The sequence below is a fragment of the Psammomys obesus genome, unplaced genomic scaffold, assembly GCF_907164565.1.
Source record: "Psammomys obesus unplaced genomic scaffold, mPsaObe1.curated_primary_1811, whole genome shotgun sequence".
Lineage (NCBI taxonomy): Eukaryota > Metazoa > Chordata > Mammalia > Rodentia > Muridae > Psammomys > Psammomys obesus.
Window position 1 is genome coordinate 8,977,773 of NW_026585644.1, and position 20,090 is coordinate 8,997,862.

At 42.0% G+C, this 20,090-nt stretch overlaps 1 non-coding gene across 1 annotated transcript; it reads right to left on the bottom strand.

The window, feature by feature from the left end:
• Positions 1-19,726: 19,726 nt before the first annotated feature.
• LOC129691549 (U6 spliceosomal RNA) lies at positions 19,727-19,833 on the bottom strand. Its single transcript, XR_008722488.1, has one exon. It is a non-coding gene; the product is annotated as a U6 spliceosomal RNA (small nuclear RNA).
• Positions 19,834-20,090: the final 257 nt, after the last annotated feature.

Consider the following 20,090-nt stretch of genomic DNA (forward strand, 5'->3'; position numbering starts at 1 on the left):
GACTGTCCAGCACCACCGTGTCTGTGCAAGCTGTCCAATGTTGTTCCCTTTAATGGGATGCAACAGAAAGGTGTCTGTACCTGTGCCTGAGGTGCCTGCCACCTCAGGTTAAAATCAAGGCACATGGGGTTCATGGAGGTCGTCAGTATTTTCCCTGAGAACCTACTGTCTGCTCCTCTCCAGTAACAACAGTATTTCAATCCAAAAGATTAAATCCAGGTCAGGCTTGGGGGTGGGGCAAAACCCACCGGTCACCATTGTGTGCATAGCCTGTGCCATCTTTTCTACTAGATTACAATCACTTGGCAAAAACTCACCTGGAGTAGAAGATGAGGGGCTGTCTGCCCAGGTTACATGAACTCTCACCCCAAAGCAATACCCCATGGACAGAAAAAGAGGAGAGGCAGAATCCCATTTTCAAATGTGCCTGGAGTTGCACAGGGAATTCTCCCCAGATCCTGGAATTCAGCAATGGAAAACTTCTTAACGTCCACGGGAACAATTTTTCTTACCCTTTTAGAAAATGCTGCTCTTTGAAATATGAATTACGTGTACCCACTGTAACTAAAGTCCTCTGGTATAAAATGAATGTTCATTGGAATCTATTTTGCCATTTGCTCTGATAAGCATGTCTCCCCCTCATGCTGCCCGCCCCATTTTCCTTAACTAGCTGCCTGGAATATGGCTGTTGCTTACAGCTTAAAGTGCCAGCATAGCCTTTTTAGACAAGGTCAAGTGTGGTCTGGGTGACCTAGACTTTAAATGACCAATGATGGTTATCCTATTTAACAAATGCTGAGAGTAAGCACACATCTTCCCCCGTGTCTTCACATTCCCACCTACCACCTTTGACAATTGTGTCTTTCTTACTTGAAGCTGAAAGCTTGATATAATTATTGATTGCCACGTGGACAGTATTAAAATTTCTTTAGATGTTTCATCTCTCAGTTAACTCTCTGTCATATATTGTAAGGTTCTAGATTTTTCATATTTTTAAGTACAAAGGTAAGTTTATTGGGAGCAGCTCTCAGGCAGGGTCACTGGTCCCACAGAGCGGGGCCAGGAAAGTTGCCATGCAGACAGGGAGATAGAGAGTGCTTGCAGAGGGACAGAGACAGACAGAGAGCCATGACAGAGAGACACAGACCGACGGAGAGAGACAGAGACATGACAGAGAGACAGAGAAAGACAGAGAGAGACAGACAGACAGAGACAGAGACATGACAGACACGACAGAGAGACAGAGACAGAAACACATGACAGAGAAACAGAGACAGAGAGACATGACAAAGAGACAGAGACAGAGAGGCATGACAGAGACAGAGAGACAGAGACAGAGAGACAGAGACATGACAGAGAGACAGAGACAGAGAGGCATGACAGAAAAACAGAGACAGAGAGACAGAGATAGACAGAGACAGACAGAGAGACAGAGAGACAGAGAGAGAGAGAAAAGAGAGAGAGAGGAGAAATGCAGGGAGAGTGGTTCCGGATTTTAGAAGAGGCTCTTCAGAAAATTTTAAACCCAATCAAGGCCTAGAGAAATGGCCCTGTGGGTAAAATGTTTGCCTGCTAACCCACATTCTGACCTCGGGCACACACATGAAAACTGGCGGGAGGCCACGCCCCTTTAACCCCAGCGCTGGGGTGTGACAGATCCCAGATCTCCCCGGCACCAGCCTGTGTCAGAGAATAAGGTGGAGAAGGGACAGGGGAAGCATCAGCCTTTGGCCTCCACATGCACCTGCACTGGAGAACACATACATGTGTACACACACACAGCGTTGGGAGGACACACACCACATACAAACAAACAAATAAGTAAGGAAAGAAAGAGAGAGAAAAAGAAAGAAAGAAAGAAAGAAAGAAAGAAAGGAAGGAAGGAAGGAAGGAAGGAAGGAAGGAAGGAAGGAAGAAAGAAAGAAAGAAAGAAAGAAAGAAAGAAAGAAAGAAAGAAAGAAAGAAATCAAGCAATGAAAAGTGAAAGTGATCATGGCTTCAGAAGTTCTTAAATATTTTTTAAAAGACCATAATGAAATAATCACAGAAAATAAAATTGAATCGCTATATGCCCACATGAACACAAATGAGAATTTAGACTGACTTCCATTTGAATTTAGAGAAAATAGTTCAGTGTGCACTGCCTTGCCTTCCCTCTCCTCTCCTCCTATTCCCTTCCCTTTCTCTCCCTGCGGTGGTGGGAGGAACTATTTTTTTCCACCCGAGTTTAATGTATGTAAAATAAGTCAGGCAATTCCAACATAGCTGTCCTCTTCTTTTTCAGGTAAGGCCTGGCCACATACTCGGACAAGCACGGTGGGAGCACGTGATTAGGCGTATCCATGACTACACCCTTCTGTAATTTCCATTCAACGCTGAGAGCATGAGGTCAGAGCTGATAATGCCGCCCATTTGGCATGACCAGTTTCTCACACTTCATGTGGACCTATCTACGTGCCTGTCTCCTCTATAGTGCTTTTGTGTCCTGTGCATTGCATTGCCCCATGGCCTCTGCTAAGCTGAGTAGCCTTTTCAGCAGCCTGGTGCAAGGCTGCAGCGCTTCTCTTATTCAAACTGAGGAATATACATCCTATTCCTACATTATGGAATGGCAGACAGGAATCCTCACAGGCTATTTATATCTGTGTAACAGCCTCCAGGATGCTGAGAGCAGAAGGAATTAAATCCATCACCGACTGCACACATCACTACTACAGGAAATGTCTACTTGTGCTTCTAAAAATGCCTTGCCGAGCAAATCTGCCTTGCAATGACATCTGCTGGGAGAATCTGGCATTGGGTGGAAACCAAGCCCAATATCTAACATCAACAATTGCCCGGAGAGGTGGGAGATTTGTGCCAAGATCTCTCAAATGATCTTCCCAGCCAACCTAGAAACCATATTGTTAAAAGCATAAGCCAAATCGAGGGTGAGCCTCTTAATAAATACCAGATGTGGAACTATGAGACTGAACCCCAAATTCCAGCTAGCACACTGCTGCAGCGCTGTGCATGCAGTTTTTAAACCCTTGGTCTGGAAAGATGAAGACGAGAAGCATTCGCCTGAGACACACTTGCACCCGAGTTCCTCACTGCCGAAGATTTTTCATTTTCTTTACAAATATCAAATGCACTAGTTGGACATAAATCATCTTCATCTGCCTGAGAATGCAACTATACACTCTGGCCAGACTTTCCTGGCCGATGGACACATGGATCTCCTCCTAATCCTCTGTTTGAATTCCAGTTGATGGTATAATCAACATCTGAGGTAGAGCTCTGATGGAAATGATATTTTAGCAAGCTACTGTTATCTCCAGTGGTTCTTCCTTCAGGGAGAAAGCGGAAGTAACCTTAGCTATAAGAAGCTTCCTAATCTGCTCTACTGTGTCGAAAAGACCCATGGATAAGATAAGAACTGCAGGAGTTAACAGAACTGGAAATACAAAAGAAATTGTGACATGAAGAGTCATCATTCCACTGAATTGTCCCCACTAAGATGTAGCAACGTGTGCTACAATTAACTGAAGTATTGTCAGCACAAAGCCCAACCTCCAACTCCCATTTAGTCAAAAGGCTTTTACAATGAAATAAAAGATCTCATTGTTCATTGAGGAAAATTCATATTGCCATGCTTACATTTGAAAGTAGGATAGGCAAATTATCTTCCTCCTGTTATTCATAGTAATAATTGAAGCCAATATTTTATAAAAATATTTATTTATTTATTTATTTATTCACTTGACATCCCAATCGTAACCCCCTTCCTCTTCTCCTCCCCTATTCCTTAGTAAAGGAAAGTCTCTCTACCTACCCATCCCAGCACATTAAGTCACATCAAGATTGAGAGCATCCTCTTCACCTGTGTCCCTGAAGGGTTCGGGGGGAGTGATAAAAAAAAAAAAGCAGTCAACAGGGTCCATGTCAGAGACAGCCTCAGTTCCCCTTACTAGGGAATCCACATGAAGACCAAGCAGCTCTTTGGCTATACCTGTGTATGGAGCCTAGGTCCAGTCTATGTCCTTGGTCTCTGCAAGCCTGCCTGGTCCCAGGATAATTGACTCTGTTGGCCTTCTTTTGGGGCTCCTGTCTCCTCTGGGTCCTTCTATCCTTCCCTCCACAATTTTTCAAGGCTCTCCCCAGTTCTGCCTAATGTCTGGCTGTGAGTCTCAGCATCTATTTTAACCCACTGCTGGGTGGAGTCTCTCAGAGCACAGCTTGCTAAGCTCCCATCTGCAAGCATAGCAGAGTATTGGTAATAGTGTCAGGGGTTGGCTCTCTCCCATGGGGTGGGTCTCAGGTTGGGCCAGGCATTGTTTGGACATTCCCTCAATCTCTGCTCTATTTTTATCCCTGTGAAGACAATTTTTTAACTATATGTGAAAAGTTTTATTTTTATTTTTAATTTTTATTTTGTATATTAATTATAATTTATTCACTTTGTAACCCAGCTGTAGCCCCCTCTCTCATCCCCTCTCAATCCCACCTTTCCTCCCTCATCTCCTCCCATGCCCCTCTTCAAGTCCACTGATAGGGGAGGACCTCCTCCCCTTCTATCTGACCCTAGTCTATAAGGTCTCATCAGGACTGGCTGCATTGTCTTCCTCTGTGGCCTGGTAAGGCTGCACCCCCCCTCAGGGAGAGGTGATCAAAGAGCCAGCCGCTGAGTTCATATCAGAGACAGTCCCTGTTCCCCTTACTAGGTAACCCACTTGGAGACTGAGCACGTGATTAGAGAGAGATTACTGACTACAAAATTCCTGAGGTTGATAACATTACAATCTCTGGGAATTTCCAAGGAGAATGGTAAAAGAAGTATATTTTAATGTAATAGTGAGAAAAGTTGGACAGGACCTCTGAGAAAAAAAACCCAAACACTTTTAAAAGATAAAATACAGTAGCAGAAAATTTTATTTTATATCATAGTAGGCTTGAGACTCCAGCACATGTCTATGATATTCAGATACATTTTCGCATTTAACGTGTGTAAAAAAATTCATCATTGAATCTAATCATACAAAGGCTTTGCTTCTAGCAAGACTTAAGTCATACCCACAAAAGTGCCATAGGATTAGTGAATACAGTGAATTAGCTCATATTGTACAATGTCTTTCTTTTCATTAATTGAAATTATTTAGAGGCAAGCCTCTACAAGAGCCAACACTGTATTTCGTATCACTCAGTGCTGTATTCACAGTGCCAGTCCACAGACTTCCTAAATAATCTGTGGCAGGAGTTTCCATACATCCAGCCTTCCACCCTTCTCTATTCTGTACCACTTACCCCTTCTCACCCCTACCTACACAATGGCTTATGTCTTCTTAGCTCAAATTGCTTTTCAGACACCAATCTATTCCACAGTTCTGATTTCCATTATTCCCACACCTTATGCTTTGCTCTATCTATAGATTATTCTGCCATCATCCAACACCAGTTACCATCTTAATCCCTCCATGCATTTTGTTTTCTCATCTAGAGTGCTCTGTTCCCTCCACTCATACTCATTCCTCTAGGTTGACTTTAAGCTGTATCTGAAATCTCTTGTGTGCTTCAAATGTTAAAGCTCTACCCCACACACCTCAACAGGTTTTCTGAATGTTACTAAACACCTGGGGGTCAAATGTACACCTAACCACAGAATAATGAAATGCAAACATCCTGGCTAAGTTAACATGATTTCTGTGTTAGTGTTACGCTTTGGTACCCAACACCAGCTAATCGATTCTCTTCACCATTAGTACAATTCAGAGAGTGTCAAAGTTAGCTGCTTTTTAAAGTCAACCGAGATTTAGGTAAGAATGGAGCATTATACCTCTGAGGCCACTTCTCCAAATGCATTGGCTCTTCATTAATAATGATGAAGAGCCAATGGATTTGACTCCATAGATACTGATTTTCTTTATATGAAGGGTTCAGTAACAGCAGAATCTGCAGCGGAAACTAAGCAACAGCCATGGGAATGTAGAGCAAATTTCTCCAAAATTCTGAGAGTCTATTAGTGTGCAAAAAGTAATGAAGAACACGAAAACACACACCTTCCTTCCCTCTGTTCAGATCACTGCAGATATATGACAATTTTTTAGGTAGCCAGGCAGATCTTAACGGGCTTAGACATCATTAAATATTAAACTGTTCCCTTTTTTTAATTAAAAAAAAAAGAATGGAGCCTGTGCCTTCCTTAAGACTATGATTGAGTAGGTTTTCAGAACATGTATTTTCAAGTAGCTTTATGGGTTCCCGGTGTTTACCCAGTGCCACCACATTATTTTTCCTAAGGAGATTCCATCTGACTGCTTATCAGCAGGCCCATGAGGAGTCCAAGAAGCTGTGAAAACCACAGGAGATTTAGGGATGATCTACAGATTAAGCAAAAGGCAGGAATTTTGCCTTTACATGTCAAATTCAGCACTATCTACATATTTGATCAAATAATTCACCATGTTTTCTTTGTTGCCACAGTTATAAACTGGCAACTAAAGACAGAATTCCCCAGATATAACTGTATCCAGAACAATCTGGAGGAGAAAAAAAAGTCAATATATTGTCATACTGAATCAGAAACTCTGAGAATGGAATATGAGTATCTCTACTTTTTAAATCTCTTGGTAAATGTTTTAAGTAGAAGGGTCTGGAAATATCTTTTCAAAGAAATTTGTGGCATATATTTGTTATGCATAGTGAGGAGTATCATTAGACATTTTTTTAACACCAGCATAACACCTACTTTGAACAAATTCACTCCTCCCTAATCCTTTCTCCTCTCTACTACTATCCCTTTTTCCCCCTCTCTCCTTTCCTCCTCCCTCCAACTAGTCCTATTCACTCTCTTGGAAAGTCTCTATTCCACCTTCATGTCATAGATGGGATGGATGGGTGGATGGATGGTTAAATACAAACATAAATATATATATATATATATATATGTATTTAAAAATCTAGTATCTACAAGTGAGTGAAAACAAGCATTATTTGTCCTACTGATTCTGACTTATTTGCTTGATATGAGTCACACCCATTTTCCTGTAAATATCATCTATCCTTCTGCTGAACCGGGCATTCCAGATCAGCACCTGTATCAACTTTTTCATAGTCAGAACTTGTCTTGGAAGATTCCGATAGATCCTCCTTGCCCAAGTTCTTCCACAGCATTCCAGAGGTTTGGATGTGGAACTCAAGTGACATAGGGGAGTAATAGTGGGACTGTAGTTGCAGGAGAAAACTTGTTTGAAGTTAGCTGGTGTTCCTTCATCTTCCTAACGATCATCACAGTGATTGATCAACGAAGTCATTTTTTTTTTTTTGCAGGATTTGTGTTGTTTTATGATTTTCATAGGATGTGACTCCACTGTGTATAGTGTTGTTTTTGCCTGCATAGAATGTCCTCTGTGTACAAAAGATAGAAAGAAGTGAAAGATTTAGTCCTGGCAGACCACTGATTAAAATCTCAGCTAGACACTCACTTCACGAGCTAGCGTCTCTCTAAATACCCTTGGAGACAATTTTCTTTCAATTGAAAAAAGTCATGATGAGTCTTCCCTATTTATTTTGCCACAGTAGAGACTTTGATTCACATCAACCAAGAAGAAAAGAGGATGTTTGCCAGTTGGGATTTTGCTCTTGTATGAAACTGGAGGTGGAAACTGTGGTTTCGATGAAAACACTGAAATTCCAGTAAGTGGGATTAATCAGACTTTTATGTTCCAGAGTCAGATTGCAAAGAGCAAGTAAAAGTTCCCTGACCTACCAGTGGAAGCAAACTTTCTCAAATTAAAATAAAATGGACTGCACAGGCTTAGCAGAAGCAATGCGGGAATGAGCAACACTTGACATTTGGAAGGCTGGAATCGCAGCTCACAGCTCTCTCCCCAAGAGACACTTCTCCACAAATACTTGGCTCATTGTGGTATCCAGAGTTCTTTGAAACAGCAAGCTTGAAGTCTTCAGGGAGAAGGAAAAGTAATGCAAACGTTTTTGGCTTAGTTCCTCGTGGCCTGAAAACTGTTGCAATCTAGTCAAGAAGTACACACTAAAAAAGAGTTTTAAAGTCCAAGTGTCTAAGAGATAGGAATGACATCAATGGGAACAGATTGTTGACAGCCCTGGGCCCTCCACCAGCCACAGACCCACTCAGTGTGTGTCTTGGGACTTTTTCCTGACATCCTTAATATAGTCTTATTGTTTGGTGGTAATATTTGAATGTCCCTGTTTATTTTGTGCACAGGACGGTTGCCATTCTAAATGCAGTAAAATGTTTTGTAACAATGAGAACAGCATAACAATGAGGACGGCTGTTAAAAGGATTAGTCAGGGTGAAACCCTTCTGCACTGTCACCAGCATCATTCATAGAGTCAATGAGACTTTCAGGCAGATGCAGAAATGAAACAAGGGACGTTACTAGAAGTTTCAACACTAAACTGAAAATTAAGATTTATGATTGTTCTATTCCTCTCATAATGCTTCAGAGCTGTGGAGTTCGAAGAACCCTGTTGCTGTATGTTATGGCTTCTTCAGTGAAGAAAGAATTGAGTATCTACGTGGTTTTTCTGTAAACCATCTCTTCATCCTAAGCAATACCTCTTGACATCACAGAACATTCCTATGACTCACACACACACACACACACACACACACACAAAACAGCTTCATTCCATTTTTCTCAATGCCTCCTGGCCTTTGGCTGTCTCTGTCTCCTTGACCTACTATGCACAATGCAGGTGGCATTTGTAACCAAATTGTGTGACCCTTATATAATGGTGACTGACACTCTGAGAAGCAGGGACAGCAAACCAACTGGGCCATGGATCACGGTGTTTATATCTTTCATGGGCTCATGACAGAATTATCTTCATAAAGAGCCTATGGAGATGCACGGAAGTCAGTACATCTATAAATCAGTATAAGTCACTTTTCTCCTGTATTTGGCAGGTTCTTTATTATATTATGACATAATGAACCTCAAATTACAGCAGGTAAAAATCATTAAATATAACTTTGGTCTTTGGACTATAATAGCTTTGGTCTTTCCTTTATCATCTTTTACTCAATCAATAAAGACAATTTTCCATTTTTACATTAAACACTGAACCTATGACCTAATTGTATCGTGCTTTAAGCATCAGTCCCCAAATCCTTTATCTCACCTGGTTGTACAACCGTACTTGCAACGATCATTAGCATGCTGATGAGCTTGTTTTCTTTCCAAAGAACTTGACCACAGCCTGCTGAAAGGCCCCCAGACAGGGCGCAGAGACAGGTGAATTTCCTGTTACTTATTGATGATACATTTAGAGTTTTCTTTTATAAAGTGCTTGTCTTGAAAGTCACCTTCACTGAACCAATGAGAAACAAGGTCCTCAAACAAATTGCGAACCTGAATAGAGAAATGGTGCGCCTATCCAAAGAGAAGCAGTGGTACCAAATAACCAGAGTTAATAAAGACACGTAAGGAGTGCCGGTTAAAAACTGAGGTGGGTAAGCAGCCTCACCAGGCCACAGAGCAAGACAATGCAGACAGTCCTGAGGAGACCTGGTAAGCTAGGGTCGGAGGGAAGGGGAGGAGGACCTCCCCTATCAGTGGACTAGGGAAGGGGCATGGGAGGTGATGAGGGAGGGGGCTACAGCTGGGATACAAAGTGAATAAATTTTAACAAATAAAAAAATAAGCTTAAAAATAATTGAAGTCAACAAAAATGTCTAAAGATTTCCCGATCTGCAGTTCCAGGCATCTCCGGATATAGAAAGTGTCTGCCACCGGCCAGTCTCACACTGAAGGTGCAGAACTGCCCTGTCAGGGTGAGCTCTCCTTGACTGGTCACATTCAGAAATGTCAAAAGTTGAATCATAAAAACCATATATGTTATAGGCGATTACATTTTTCAGTTTTATGTGGCTCAATCAAATTCCAGGATTTATGCATTAATTTAATTCCTCCTAAAACCCTGCAATGATAGTCTGCCCTAGAAGCGCATGAAGTCTACACTGAGAAGATTTTCAGGATGATTATGAGGTGGAAGAATACTTCGTTTAGGTAGTAACAGGCTGAAATCATCCTTCTGCTGTAAACTGCTTATGAAGGGAACAACTATTGTTGACATTGAACCAGAGATAACAGAGAACTGTGACTCCAGTGGGAAAGAAAATAATGAAGTGAATCTTGGATTGTCCAGGCTTTTACACAAAATTACTCTCTGGCCTTCTGAGAACTCACTCAAGGAAATAAGAGCACAAGTTTATACAGTAAGAGCAAAGACTCTGAAGGCACATGAGACAGAAATGCACAGGCCACCCTAACTGAGGCTTAGCAAACCCCATACCGGAGGCAGAGACAGACAGACAGAGAGAATCATATTAAACATGGTTTAGCTAAAGAACAACATAATAGAAATCATTCAAAGCCAACAATGAAAAATAAAACCTTTGAGAAAACAGAGTGCAATGAGGAAGCTGTCACATAAAGCACAGAAATAATGATAAGAATATCACATACTCTTCCTTTAAAACTATACAAGCTGGAAAATAAGAGACAAGTATCTTAAAAACTGCTAAATATTTGTGTGTGTATGTGTGTAAGCATGTGCATGCATGTGTGTGTAAAGTGCATGCATGTCTATATGTGTGTGTATGTGTGTGTTTATAGATGTGTGTGTGTAGTTTGTGGTGTTGTTCATGTGTGTGCATATTTGTATGCATATGCATGTATGTGTATATGTGTATGTGTGTGTATATGTGTATTTCTGTGTGTAGTGCGTGTGGGTTGGAAGGTGCATAGGTAAGTAAGTATGTTTTCAGGTACACATATGTGTTCGTGTATGCAGAGGATAAAGGCTGAAGTCTCTCTGTCTCCATCGCTCTCTACTTTATTTAGTGAGGCAGGATCTCTCAGTGACCTCAAAACTCACCATTTTGACCTGTCTACTAGATTCATAGTTTCTGCTGCAAATCCACATTCCTGGATTGGTGGTGGGCTAAAATGACCACCCACCACATGTGTAATCTGAACTCTAGCTGTCAGGTTTGCACATAAAGCCCTTTACCTGCTGAGCCAGCTCTCTAGCTACAGACCAGAGCTATGATACAGTCCAGCAATCTAACTTCCAAAACTATACACAAAGTACCTGACATCGGCCTCTATAGAAAAGTCATGGTAACATGAGTGACAATAATCACGAGGCAGAAGCAACTCACATGTCACATGGCTAAGTAAACCGTGGTTCACACATAGAATGATACAGCCTGAAAAGAAAGGGAATCTTTTGCATGCTTCAACATGGAAAAACTTGAAAGGTATTGCTAAGTCAAGCAAGCAATGACAAACGCTATCTTGCAAGACTTAAACGAATAGGCATTCATAGAAATAGCAGATCGAGGGCTGACTGAGGGAGACTAAGAAGGGAACTGTCAGCAGCGTGTCCCCGGAGCTCCCTGTACAGCTTGCAGACAATGTGGCTGGCTGCCAAGTCCCCACTCTCCAGCCGTTGTCACTGCTTATGTACAGTGGGAGAGACTTTGTGAATTTTGGAAGTTTTAGAGCTCCCTGATCCTTGTAAGTTTTGTTTAGTTCCCGAGTCTTGTAAGTTTCCTTTGCTTTCTGAGCTTTATAGTCCTTCTCTAAGGAAAGAGAACATTTTAACTTTTAAGAAGTAGTGACAAAACATGGAGATAAAAGTGAAAAAAAATCACAACTAATCCAAAAGAAAGTGAGAAAGTAGAAAGAAAATAAATAGTAGACATGAATAAACAATACAAAAAAGTTAAAAAATGGTATACTTAAAGTCAGCCACACTGACAACTTCATTAAATGTAAATAATGAAATACTCCAGTGAACAAAACAGAGACTAGGGGTTTATCTCAGGGACAGAGTGATTGCCTTAGCATGTGCAAGGCCCATTGGGTAAAGGCATGGCTGCAAATCAACTTTCAGCTATATAGTACCAAGAATTTCACTTCAAATGTGATACCAACCAAGCACAGTGGTACGTACCTACAACCCCAGTACTCGAAGGCAAAGGCCGAAGGATAATGAGTTCAAGATAGGCAGCACAGGTTTTAAAATAATAAGACCTTGTCTCAAAAAAAAAAAAAACAACCAAAACTAACATACATATGTGCATATATACATCACATGTGTGTGTGTGTGCACGTAATGATTCAGAGAGTAAAGAAGTAGAGGAAAGAGCTAACACCTAAAACTGCTTGTGAAAGCAGTAGGCTTTTGGCAGGATTGGAGAAACTTGAGGGGAAGTGAGTCACTGCAGATGGGCTTCGAAGTTTTACAGCCTGGCCCCCTTCCTGTTCATTCTGTGCTCTGATTGCTGGTGCAGTTTAAGCAGCTGTTCAGTCATTCCTGCTGACATGCCTTCCCCAACATGATAGAATACATACCCTTGAAGTATAAGATAAAGTAAACCCTTCGTTCCTGGAGTGTTTGGTTGCAACACAGAAAATAACTAGTACACTCATCTCCTGGTATTCACACCACTGTGCAGTCCTTTCCCTTTAAGGTTGGACTAGACATAATGCCTTGTTTCTAAGAAACAGCACCTGGAAAACTACTGGGACATAACTCTGACATGCATTTTTGAAGTCGGTGTCCCCATCTGACCCTGTCTTTCTCATCAACACATTGTGACTTGTTTGCTTGCTTGCTCTCCTCAAGCAAACTGCCACGTTGTAGGCCATAGAAAGCCACATATAGCCAGAAACTGACAGTCGTCTCTGACCAATGCCCAGAAAGAAACAAAGACCTCAGTCAACTAACGAGAAACTGCTTTCCATGTGAGGAACTTGAAGGAAGCCTTCACCTTATCATGATTTGAGATGAACCAGAATTAGCTGACTTTGATTGCTGTCTTATGAGGGAACCTAGACAGGAGAACAAGGTAGGCCATGCCCAGATTATTGGCCCATGAGATATTGTGATGCCACTTTTGTTGTTTCACAATTCAAGCTTTGGAGTATCTTGTTTTACCACAAAAGATAACCAAGTCACCTAGATTTCGGCAGTGAGCCTTGTTTCTCCTGTTGCCTGTTCAGAGAATGGCCAGACTTATGCTTCTACAGTGTCTACAAATCATGTCTAACATATCAACAGTTAAAATAAAATAGCTGCCTATTCCTTTGTCCTCCAACCCTACTACTCACACTTCAGGCCATAGACTTCATAGGTGTTCCTCGGGAATGCTGGGTATGACGCCATGCTGACTGTTACCCAAACTATCTACACACATCTTACTCCATTTCCCTTTTCAGATGTTGATCAGATGTTCTCCTTTTAACGAGGCCTCGTTTTTGAAACTGGCATATAACTTCTGGTTCCTTCCTCCACTTTTCCTTCTCCATACCTGTCTCACCTTCTAAGTAGTTGCTTATTAAGTCTTTGGTTAAGTTCATTCCTCTAAAACTTGTGGACATGGTTAAGTGTCTTACCTAGTGTGAATAAAATACTGGGTTCAACGACCAACACCTCATAGAACATACACAGAGAACCCAAAGGTACCCTTTGCTACATGAGAGCTTGTCTCAAAAAAAAAAAAGGAGAGAATGAAATGAATGAATGATTCATTCATTTCTAAATAATAATAGTGTATAAAAAGTTTGTACCAGTTCAAAGGTTAGAGTATGCTTGTGGAGCCATCTTTCCAGGAAATCAGAACCATTATGGAATAAGAACTTAAGAATTAAAAATAGAGGTCTTCAGGGATGAATCATTCAGAGAGCTCAGGTTCAAACCCCAGCACTCACACAACAGATCACAACTGTCTATAACTCATGCCAAGACATCCATTGCCCTTTTCTGGTCTCCACGAGACCAGTTGCATGTGATATACAGATACACATTCACACACATAAAATAAATAAATTTAAATCTTAAATGAATTTGAAATGGTTTATGACATGTCAGACTTATTAGCAAACTAAACACATGTACAGCATTTCCTGTTGCATGTCTTAAGCAAAACAAAAGCTCACAGTCTCACATATGATGAGACTCTGGTAAGCAAAATGGACATGTGACTGCCGAGAGTTTTCACAAAATGTCATATCTCCCTGATTACAGAAATAGTAAATGGTCCTTAGGCATTCTTTGGACTTAGCAGAACTTCACTGCGAGGCAACCGTTCTGTTTCACTCTTAAGCTTTATGGGGTTAGGCCACACTCGTTCTGGTAACAGAAGCAGGGCTGCACCTGTCAGTGCCCACAAAGAACGGACTGCTCTGCTCTGCTTGCTTCCTTCGTAGGTGAAGGCTGACACTCAGCTGCAGCGAGGAGCCCCGTCCCCAGGGTAGTACTGAGTCTAAGTGGTGGCAGCGTGAGTTACTAGTGGCGGAATCCAAAGTGCAGTCAACCAGACTGTGTGTGCACAATTGCCTGCAAAGCTTAACTATCCCAACAGAAGAAGTTTCGGTGTTTGTCTGTGTGCGTGTGTTTAGAGTTGTTATTTTGTTTTGAGGGGTTTTGTTTTATTTTGTTTTTCGAGACAGGGTTTCTCTTTGTAGTCCTGAAATTTGCTTTGTAGATGAGGCTTCCCTGGAACTCACAGAGATCCACCTGCCTATGCCTGCTTGGTGCAGGGATTAAAGGCATGCACCACAGCCCAGCTACCTTTTCCCTCTTATCCAGCTACACATTCCTGAATACACACACTCTCTCTCACAGAAAGGGATGGAAGATGACATTCATTTTCCAAAGCTGTGATTGACCCTTCCAGTTTCACAGTGTGTGGTAATGAGAACAAAGGAACTACGTGCTTTATATCCAACTTAATAGTGATTCCCTGATTCCTAGTGTTGTATGCCCACCTACAATAATTGAACACACACACACACACACACACACACACACACAAACCTCTTGGATCACACTGATGAGAGAAAAAAGAAATCTCTAAATGACCCACTGGCGTATGCAGCATGAGTCAATGGAGTCCACACTGTTCTCAAACAGCCTGTGGGGGCCTATGATGAGATCCAGGGCCCTGGTGCCTACACCAGGCCAGGCTCTGCAGAACCACTGACTCACATCAAAGGGTCCATGGGTGGATCACCCTTAAGGCTTCTGGGTGGCCAGCTCTTTGTCATCCAGAGCAGTCAGCCATGGCTGTGGGGAGGGTAAAGAGAAGATGAAAGGGAGAGGAAACGGGGTGTAGCTACATCGGCCTTCAGGCCTAATGTTCATCTTTAAAAAGCGTTTATTAAGAGCCTAATTGCTGTCTAATGCTGTGCGGGCAGATACAAGTGCTAACTGCTGAAACCACAGGGCCTGGGTTTGAATCACAATGCTCCAGCTTCCTGATGATGCAGCTTTCAGGAAATCTGCTTAGTTGGTTCCAAGTTTCAGTTTTCTCATTTGTAAAATGTTGATAAAAAATATTACTTATCTCCAAGAACTGCTACATCAGGGTGTGTGAATATCAAGTGGTTTTGAACACTGCTGGGCACACACTCAGGACATGTTATCATCAAATGCTGTTAACAGTGTCTGCTTGTCTCTGTGCAAAGTGCTACAAGATCAGCAAGAAGGAAGCACGGAGTCTGTTGTTATTATTATTATATAACAAAGTAATATATTATATACTGTTATAATTATACTGGGATGACGATAGTCAACAAATAATCAAGGAAATATGCTGAAAGTAAAATGATGGCAAACAATATGGAGAAGAGCAAAGGGGAGACTGGGAATGGTGAAGTGAACCTCCCACTGAGAATAACAGGGATGAGATTAATATAATACAAGGCAAGCACTCAGCATTCTCTATCACACCAAATCCCTGCCCTCCAACAGGAGCAGGTCAAACCGGTAGACCCCTTTATCACGCAAAATAGCCCTGGCACCCAGGGTTGGGAAGTCACTCCTCTTCTCTCTGAGATTGTTAGTCGCATGGTCTAATTATAAATCTTTTTTGTTGGTTTTTTTTTTTTTTTTGTATCCCAAAGTCCCTTTCTTTTAGCTATATTAAAGGTAAAAATTCTTAACAAAAAGAAAAAAATAGAAACAGTGAATAGTCATTTATTCCATGGAGTTTGGGTGGTTTCTGTAGCCACACATGGAAATGCTGTGTATCCACATCAGCTGTGACCCATGCCATTTCCCTAGAATAAGGGATGCTGAGCTTAAGGGCATGTGACACTTCAATCTGTAAGGAGTCATCAAGAAAAAGAAATCCTTAATGAGTCACTGTCAATCACCAAAGATGGAGAAGGAGGAAGTGGGGATGGGGTGCGAGGGAAGAAAATAAGAAAGAAAAGCATATAATGATTTACAATATTATCTTTATCCAGAGGTTATCTTGCTTTCTCCTTGCAAGAATGACGAAAGACACTCTCAGCATCCACTAAAACCTGTAAACCCCAACGTTCTCTCCATGTCCAAGGAAAAGACCCACAACTATCCTTCCCGGATTTCTGTGCAAGATAATGGAGTAGCTGCCAGGCACGGCATACCACTGACGGAGCTCTTTAAGATCAAGTCCATTACCTTTGAATATCAGTAACTAACACAGCAGCAAGGACAGCGTAGATGCGCAAGGAATGTGCATCATGGATGGTGGGAGTGAACACGTGTCCCTAAAGCAGAATTTTAATGTCTCCCCCATAATTATATGTCCAAATGGCACAGGGGAAGGGGCAGTAAGGGCTCAGCTGTGAGGCTTGCTCGGTAATGTTCCACTTGGCTGAAACAGTTCAGAACATGTTCAACGGAGATAATGAGAAGTGGCCGACACTCTTGAGCAGATGCATTTCTAACTAATACTTAAGACGTGGGTCCTCTCCTGAATGGTTACCAAATAGTTCAAGGTGCAATCATGGCTCTTGAGAAAAACAAGTATTTCAGCAAATTTTGTTCCACTGAATGTAATACTTCACTCTTACTCCACTACTGATGTGTGTGTGTGTGCGCGCGCACACAAACACACACACACCAACACATATACACACACAGTATCTTTCACCAGGGGTCAGTATCAGCAAGGGGATGATTAGAACTCAGAAACTGACATCTTCCATCCCAAAGAGCTTGCCACACACAGGACTCCATCTCAGCCCCGCGAGGACCTGAGATGCCACCCCAAGCGCTAGCTCTGGTTTGCAGTTGTCAGAACTCTGCAGCCAGCACCTCTCAGAGGCTTCATGACCAGAGCAGTTTCTCCAGAGCCTTCTTAACATGACTCTCCACTGCTTCAGCACTGGGTCCTACCTTGTACATCTACCGAAGCTGTGGAATTTCATCATTTTGTTTCTTCCCACGTGTTTCTACATTAGGAGTTCCATCCTCCGTTCAATGTATTGCTTCTTCCAACCCTAAAGCTTTTCTTGACATCATTTCCTGAGCTTGCCTTGCGTTCTTCTGATGCCTCATTCTCCACCTCTGACCTCCCACTCATTCTTTAAAGGAGGACAGACATCCATTCCTTTCTGGAAGGCTGGCCTCTTCCTCCGGGCAGTTGTATTCTCTCTGTGAGGAGATGAACACTGTTTTTAGGGTGGCTGCGTAGTTGTATGAAAATGTGTAAGTGTGACAGCAGATAGGCCTGGTGTGGATGCTGCCTGTACCAGCCCAGGCAAGTCTTAGCCTGGCCAAGTGTCTGTTGTCTGCAGTCCTGTTGGTAGAAATAACTGCACTTGCCTTAGAGTTCCAGGAAATGACAGGAACTCAGGAATGGATAAATTGTGAAAAAAGATGAGAATAGCTGCAATTAAAACACTCATGTTTTGTTTCTTTTATTAAAAGTTGATTTTCACACAATATATTCTGATTACAGTTCTCCTCCACCAACAACCCCCAGGTCCTCCCCACCTCCCCACTGACCCAAATTCACACCCTTTCTTTCTTTCTTCATTAGAAAGTAAATAAGCCTCTAAAATAAAAAGAACAACAAATAAAAATAAGATAAAATAAAAACAAACAAACCTGAATAGAACAAAACAAACAAAAGGAAATAAAAGAGCCAAAGAAAAAGCACAAGAAACACATAGTCACAGAGAGACATATATTTGCTCACAGAGTTCTTATAAGGACACAATTCAGAAACCACAGTATATGAGCAAAGACCCATAGGATTAAAAACAAAACAAAGAAAAAAAGCCCATCCAAAGCAATATGAGACCCCCCCCCAAATAAAAAGCCTCCAGAAATACCACTGAATTTCTTTTGTGTCAGCCATCTGCTGCTAAGCATGAGGCCTGCCCATTTGCTCTTTGTACACCCAGTGAAACTCCACTGGACAAAGCAATTTCTTTCCTCTGTGAGTGGTTATCAACTGGAGAAAGCTCTAGGTTATGGATGGAGATTGTGTCCACTTCCTGTCTCAGTCTGGGACCTGGTCTGACTTAGACCTGCGCAGGCCCTGTGCATGCTGCCACAGTCTCTGTGAGTTCGTGTGTGTGCCAGGCACGTTGTGTCTAGAAGGCCTTGTTTCCCTTGTGTCTTCATCCCCAATGGCTCTTACATCTTTCCATCTCCTCTTCCACAGGGTTCCCTGAGTGGAGGGATTTGATGGAGACATACCATATAGGACTGAGTGTTTCAAGGTCTCTCACATTTAAAAAACAAACAAACAAACAAACAAACAAAAACAGCAGAAAGGGCTAGGCCTTCTATTACCAGTCTTGGGGATTCCTCCTCTCAAAGACTGTGTGACTCCATACTTTTGCTCAAGCCAACTTTACCTCTTCTTCACACCTATTTATAGGTGAGCTGCCCATCTTCAAAGCTGTCCTAGTTACTTTTATTCTCAACTTGACACAAGCTAGTGTCACCAGGAGAAGAGGAACTTCAGTAAAAAAACAAAACAACAACAAAAAAAAGACTGGAGAGGTTGTAGAGAAAGGGGAACCCTCCTCCATTGCTAATGGAATGTAAATTGGTACAACCACATTGGAAGTCAATCTGGCTCTTTTTTTTAAATTTATTTATTAATTTTTTTTAATTTTAATTTTTTCTTATCAGTTACATTTTATTAACTCTGTATCCCAGCCGTGTCCCCATCCCTCATTCCCTCCCAGTCCCTCCCTCCCTCCCTCATCTCCACCGTGCCCCTTTCCAAGTCCACTGATAAGGGGGACCTCCTCCCCATTCATCCCATCCTGTTTTATCAGGTATCTTCAGGACTGGCTGCAAAGCCCTCCTCTGTGGCCTAACAGGACTGCTCCTCCCTTGGGGGGTGGGGAGGCCAAAGAGCCAGTCATTGAGTTCCTGTCAGAAACAGTCCTCATTCCCCTCACTATGGGAAACCAATTGGTCACTGAGCTACCACAGGCCACATGTGAGCAGAGGCTCCAGGCTACATCCATACATGGTCCTTGGTTGCATGTCAGTCTCAGAAAAGACCCTGTGCCCAGATATATTTGGTCCTTGTGGAGCTCCTATCCTTTCCCCATCAGACTAACTCCCCTTCTTTCTTATGATTCCCTGTACTCTGCCAAAGGTTTGGTCATGAGTCTTTGCTTTGAAAACACTGCTAGTTAGAGTCTTTCCAATGCGCTCAGTAGACTCCTGTCAATGTTCAATGCGCATCCCATTTGTCTTTCAAAACGAGGATTGATAATCTTACCCCATGTCCGCTCTCTTGATTATCTTTTTTAGGTGTACAGATTTCATTATGTTTATCATATCTTATAGGTCTATATAAGTGAGTATATACCGTGTTTGTCTTTCTCCTTCTGGGATATTTCACTCAGGATGATCTTTTCTAGACCCCACCATTTTCCTGCAAATTTCATGAAAAAATATGGAACGCTTCACGAATTTGCGTGTCATCCTAGCGCAGGGGCCATGCTAATCTTCTCTGTATCGTTCCAATTTTAGTATATGTGCTGCCGAAGCGAGCACCAATCTGGCGCTTTCTCAGACAATTAGACATAGTGCTTCCTTAAGACCCAGCTATACCACTACTAGGTATATACCCAAAGTTTGCTCAAGTACACAACAAGGACATTTGCTCGACCATGTTTATAGCAGCTTTATTTGTAATAGCCAGAACCTGGAAACAACCCAGATGTCCATCAACGGAGGAATGGATACAGAAATTGTGTTACTTTTACACAATGGAATACTACTCAGCAATCAAAAAGGAGGAAATCATGAAA